Genomic DNA, 6,688 nt, shown 5'->3' with positions numbered 1-6,688 from the left:
TTCACTGGAAGCATTCCAGAAAGTAAGCGCTTCTGCCTTGAGTTTGTGAGTTTTCGAGTTTACTCAATCCTTGTTTACCCGGAGGGCACCAGGAAAGCTTTCTCGGAGGGATGCGTAGCGAAAACCAGGTTCGATGTCATAGCTGTGGTTGCTTTTTAATATCAGGTTTTTTGGCGAGGCCTCACTATTCTCCTCAGGGAGGGTAATTTAGTGTAAAGAGTGATAAATCAGATAAAGAACATACTGAGGTTCAAGTGAAGAGGCCAAACTAGTTAAAAGATGCAGAATAACTGTGCTGAAAGTTTAGTCTCTAGATACCTCCACTATCAAGCTGAGGCCAAATGGCCTCCAGCAGAAAGATGCGTTGGAAACATGGAACAAGCCATGCAAAAAACCCATACATCTTAAACAAAAACCCACAGGAAGTAGCAGGCATTGATAAAAAATTGGAGGCAGTCATTAATTTCATGAAGTTTTGCCAGACATAAAATGTAGGGCCTACAAGAGTAAAAAAATCCACCTAACTTTGGGAACTTACTCCAGTTACTGGAGGGCATCATCAGAATGTGGACCCAAAATTTTCAACAAGATTAAATCATTATAGGGAAAAAATCCCTGAGAGATGACAACTAAATAGCAGAAGAAAATAGAGCATGCTAATTTCTGTTCTATAGTCTTAAGAACTCCTATATTTGATAATACTTTGCTAGGGTAAACTGTGTTGGTTAAAAGAGCAAGTGTGCTGTGCATCAGTAATTTTGTCCTTAAAGATCTATGATGCATATGATTTAATATGGAGAACAAAGTGCACATAAAGAGCATATATGACATTTTTGTTCAATAGCTTAAGCACATTAGTTTCAGCTCCTTCAAAAAAAATCTCTAATCATCTCCATGACAAGCTACAAGCTGACATGTATTCTTGTGTGACTAGTCAGATGACATGACTCAGCAAAGAACCTTTGAGAGGCCTAAGATGCAATTCCCATGATTTGTAGCAGTTATTTTCTTTCTTGGACTATACAAAGAATTTTGTGTAAAAACAGAGAATTAAGCTGTTTTAAAGCAGAGTGTGATAAAGCATATAGTAGGTTTTCAAGGTAGTCTTCTACCAGATTCTCTATGTTTATTACTGTAGCAATTTCCTCCTGAAGCCTCTGTACCTAACACCCAAGTGCTCTACAATAGTGTCCTGAATAATGTGATTTTGTTTTAATTCTTGTTTGGAGCATTGTCGCGGGTTCGGTTTGTAACCGGGCAGAAACACCAATTTAGTGTAGTGGTTTGGTCCAAAATACTCATTACTGTTTATCTGCTGTGAGATAAGAATTAGGAGAAATGCAAAACAGGCACCAAACTTGAAAGAATATAAAGAAGTTTATTAACAGACCTAAAAGAAGAAGAAAAAAAAAATTATACCACCTTCAGAACTCTCCTCCTCCCCCCACCTTCCTCCCTTCTCCCACTGACAATGTTCAAAGACAACCCTTGAGATGTTCAGTCTGTTTACCACTGCCATAATAACCTTGTTCAGTCCATTTAGAAAGAGAAGTCTCTTCTTGCTCATGCTATGAAAACATTATCACAACGAGACAGCCGCCCACTTCCAAATATTGTTCAGTCCATTTAGGAAGAGGAGTCTCTCTGCCTGCGTGTGAGTCCTTTCCCCCGACTTGCAGCTTTTCCCGCAACTGCTTTCGAGGGTCCACTCTTGAAGTTTTTTGGGGTACAATTTTAAGGTTGAGCCGTTCAGAAACAAAAACAGAGGCCCTTCTCCTTCCCTGGGAGCAAAGGGTCTTCATCATCTTCATCGTTAGGACTATCTCTGGGAGCATCTCTAGGAACTGAGGTTTTCTCCTTTCCCATTTGGAGCAAAAGTCCTCATCTGGTTCATCTCTAGGGACTGAGGTTTTCTCCTTTCCCGTTTGGAGCAAAAGTCCTCATCTGGTTCATCTCTAGGGACTGAGGTTTTCTCCTTTCCCATTTGGAGCAAAAGTCCTCATCTGGTTCATCTCTACGGACTGAGGTTTTCTCCTTTCCCATTTGGAGCAAAAAGTCCTCATCTGGTCCATCTCTCCCTGTCCAAACTTCTCATGAAATTACAGCTGCGTCAGCATCTGCCTATCTCAGCGCAGGTGCTTTTGCTCACGAGTTGAACACTCCACCCCCCATATCTTCATGAAATTACAACAGGATACTCTGATATATCATAGCTTCACAACAGAATTTCAGCTTTAAGCATCTCCTCTGCCGGAAACGAGAGAGAGCTTGGAGGGGGAGTTTGCCTGTTCTTAAATGTGGATAACAGAGGTGATCACAACTTTAAGTGGCTTAGAGAATTGTCCATATTCAAACTGGCCAGCTGATAGGTTCTATCAGTTCCCAGAGGAAACTGTAAGCACCCCTCAGCAAGGACGTCCCTTCCGGGACTATGCTTGCTAACCTATGACAAGCATACATTAGTTACCTTAGAAAATACTTTGTTTTGTGCAAATACTTTCTCATGTATAACCTTATAATTAATCAGATGCATCCTTCAGGCTTTTTTTGACAAATTAATTCAAGCTCCCACTATGCAGCTCTTAGTATGTGATGGGGCTGGTGCCTGAATGTGGCACCCACCTATTTAAGAGTCCTAAAATTTTACTTCAGTTGGTCACACTGAAATGATTCCGAGTAGTGTTTATAAACTTAATAGTTTTAATTCCGTATAGTAACAGTGAATTAGGGCAAAGAATAGGCACTTCCCAAAAGATTGGGCAGAGGTTCTTTTTCCTATGCTATGAGACTAGTTTTTGATTACTTGGATTGCTCTGTGCTTCCTGTTGTGCTTTGGAATGTGGTTATTGTATAGAAAGCTTAATACTGGTTTTATTCCTAGTAGTAAGACTAGCAGTACATTGTGAATAAAATTACAGGGTGCACTGCAAGTCCATAACCCACTGTTTACATTATGTTCTTTGGGAGTTTGTTGTAGGACAGTTTGTACAATTGTTTACCCTTCTGGTTGCAGTGCAGGATCAAGCTCTGAAGGATGCCAACACAATTAAACCGCAGGAGTAGGACAATTATAAGAAAAAACACACCAGAAGGCACCTTCCAAAAAGATGGGCACAAAGGAAGTTGTGTCTAAAAAAAAGGGAACAGAAAGAACCCTAAATTTCCATGAAATGTGGAAACATACCAAGGAGACCAAAATGAGTTAGAGCAACAACCACCAAAAAGGAATCGTTATTAGTACCTTTAGTGTTTATGAGCAGAAATTCTGCAAGAGAATCCTGAGGATCCACAGAAATTTAAGGCTGGGTGGGAAGAGCAATCACAATAAAACCAGAACAGAGAAAGCAAAGAGTTGGGGTTTTTTTGTCTACTGGAGAGCATCTTGGGAAATTTTTCATGGCCAAACACTTTCTACAAGGAAGACCAGACAGAGAATATGCCTTAAATTTAATTATCAATAGAGTGACTGGAAAATATAAGTAGCAATGATTTGGGAAGATCAGATGTATTCATCTTGGAATCATAAATTAATTTGTGGCTGGGGAAGGAAGTGCTAAAGTTTTGCTTAATGTCAGTGGTACTAGTGGTATTGAAAAATGGCGCATGTGACATGAGTATGGCTGCCTGAAAGAACTCCAAGAATGTTCCAGGAAACTATGGATAAACATGCCTGACATCTCCACTGGACAAGGTAGTACAAACTGTAATAAATATCAGGATGAGATGGTGTTGAAAACCATGTTGGCAGGGCTTCATGGAGAAGCGTACACTGTTACAACTTTTGCTTTGCCAGTGTTACTGCTTGAGAACTAGATTTGTAAATGCCAATAAAACCACTGTCATCTTTCACAAGCCTTAAACATATTAAAGCAAACAAGGCATTAAAAAAAACCAAAGAAGAGTCAATACTATAAGCTCTTTGTGTACTCCAAGGATGTCTAGATCATCTGAAGCCATATAAGATAAAACATATAAGATTAGACACAAAGCAGGCCTAGAAAGAGAAGTCATGTGATGCAAATTGACAGATATAAAAAAGAGACTGCATTTCTTTTTATCACTAAGTGAAGGAATAAAACAGAAAAAAAGGAACCTTTTTTGTAAGGAATGATTGTTATGATCACATGACACTTTAATGTCAGATTCTTTAGTCTTTCCTAAAAAGGTCAGTAACCTTTTACTTTTTAATAGTGTCTTTGTCTTTGAGGTAAATATATTTTAAAAGGACTAATGTTTTCAACAGCAAATTAGTTGAGCTGTGAGATACATAACAGTCCGCCAGGAAGAGATTATGGACCATTTTTAAAAGAGATTTTGTTGAGAAATGAGCTTTGGTGATGCATGTGAGCAATGAGTGGAAACTGTCCAGCTCTATTGTGCCCCCTGCAAAGATGGTCAGGGCTACAAGGGAATGCAACCTCCGAATATGACAGCTGTGGGCAGTCTGCCTGCATTGCTTAGCTGATGATCTGAATAAATACCAAGCACCTGATCTCCTGTAAGGGTGTATAGAGCTTTACAGAAACTACTCAAAAGAATTATGGTTTGAGGAAGATGTTTGTTTATATTCTAAAACTTCTAAGCTGGCCTTCATAAGAACCTGTAGTATTTGTGAAGGTAGTGGACAAATGCTAAATAACTGACCTGGAAGTTATCGGTACAGCTTTTCCTCTCCTACAAGTTGAAGATACCATAGTCTGTTTTGGAGAAACATAGAGTCTTTAAGCTTATCATTGATAAGCCTTGTGTATTCAGTGTTGGTAACCTTTTGTTGATGGTTCTCACTGTGGAGCCTGGGGCTTCAGTCTTACATGATAACGTTTTCTGCCTCATGTCCTGCACTGTTATGGTCAAAGGAAGTGTATGGAGGGAAGACAAAATCTCAGACTGCAACTGGTGGTGCCTTACTAGTTGGTTGTGACAGATAATATACTATTTATTTAATTTAAGTCTCACATAAAACCAACTTCGAGAATTTAAAGCTTTTCATATGAATTTCTCTTACTGTGAATTTGAACTGTAAACTCATTTTTTGTCTCTCTGACTCATTAGCTCACAATATCTGTAGCTGGGAAAATCAAAATCAAAATTCTGGTTCAAAATAGCCACAATGAAACCAAGAGAGCAGGCACACTGGTGTGGGAGAGCTATACTAAGAACTCATGACTCTGAACTGGGAACTGCCTTGCTGTGTTACACCCTGTAACTCTTCAGCTAAAGTGTATGAGGCCAAAAAGAACTGCTTTCCTAGAATTTGCTTTCCTAGAAGTCTCTTTCATCTTTCTTGAAGCTTGGAAGTTTTTTTCCTTGTGTACTTTTGAATCACAGCAGCTCTACTGTTGGTTCTTTACTACAATTGAGAAATTAAGTAAGAGAATAAATGGTTTCTTAATATTCTGATTACTCAAAGGTCAGTGATGTGGACAGCATGTGGGCGCAGCTAATTGTGCTTCTGTGTAGCTAAGGGTCTAGGATTAAAGGGGATACCACGTTTTTACCTGCTGGACTACCCTTGTTGTGGGGGGGAAAGAGAAGTTGAACGGAGAAGTAAATTGTGTCTCCTTAATTGCTTGCTGGGTATGAGCTAGAATTTGAATGATGAGGAAGTTATAAAAAGTGGGATTTGCTTGAAGTATTGCTGTAACAGATTTTAGACAAAAGGACTTAAAGAGGAGTAGGAGAACTAGAGGCAAGAAAGTGAGGCACAAGTGAGTGATAACTTACTAGCCATCAGCTCACCTGAAGGCATTCAGTGTTCAGAGAACAAAAGGCAAGGCCACAGAGGCATGTTTGGCAGGCATATATTTATGTTTACTTTATATTTAGAGGTGTTTTTGTGAAGTATTCTTAGTTTCTTTGCCTCATGTGTGGTTTTGATTTATGCTGAGTGTAATGGCACTGTGTTACCCATTCCTTAGCTTAAGTGATTCAGTTCTGTTTCTGAGCTGTAGCAGAAGATGCTAATATTGCAAGTGCTGGTATTCTGCTGGTTGTTACTGATTCATTGGTAACGTGAAGCCATGTGCAATCCTAGAGCTTTTACTATGGTATTTCTCCAGTGCCTTAACAGATCCTATACAGAAGCAAACTAAGTTTCTTTGATTACTGCTTTTGTACTTTTATTTTTAAAGGATTGAAATAGGTGTTACGGTATTAATTTCTGTTACTAGTGCTTGTTGTTTCAGCTGTGCTTTTTGTGCTTTAATCCTTGAACGTCTTCAGAACAAATCCTAGTCAATGTCATAATTGCCTTCCTTTTTAGGGAATACATCTTCTGTGTTTTCTGAAGTGGATGGTGAACGGATTCCTTGTAGTAGCATAAAAATGCTGCCCTTAATATGGTAAGCTCTCGGTTTATTTGAAAAACTAAGGTCAAATTATTCAACATTTTTCTTCTAGTTTAGAACACAATATACTGTGGAGTATAAACAGACCACATTTCTTCATCTTTTGACATGCAAATCCCTTGTATCCCTAAAACGCAATATTGATTCTTCCCTGAAGTTCTTTGCTTTGTTTTTAACTCCTCTTTGCAGAACGGACTGGTTCTTGCTCAGGTATATACTCATACAGCTCATTTCTAAACTATACCGCGAGGAACTCGCCCAGCAAGGGGAAGGAGCACAGTTTTTTTGCTGGGCCTTAGAACTCGCCGTTACCGCAGCGCCCCGCGCCTCCGCTGCGATCG

Source organism: Corvus brachyrhynchos, unplaced genomic scaffold, assembly GCF_000691975.1.
Source record: "Corvus brachyrhynchos isolate BGI_N302 unplaced genomic scaffold, ASM69197v1 scaffold255, whole genome shotgun sequence".
In the NCBI taxonomy this organism is placed as follows: domain Eukaryota; kingdom Metazoa; phylum Chordata; class Aves; order Passeriformes; family Corvidae; genus Corvus; species Corvus brachyrhynchos.
The sequence above is the reverse complement of the archived record's forward strand: the minus strand, read 5'-3'. Positions refer to the sequence as shown.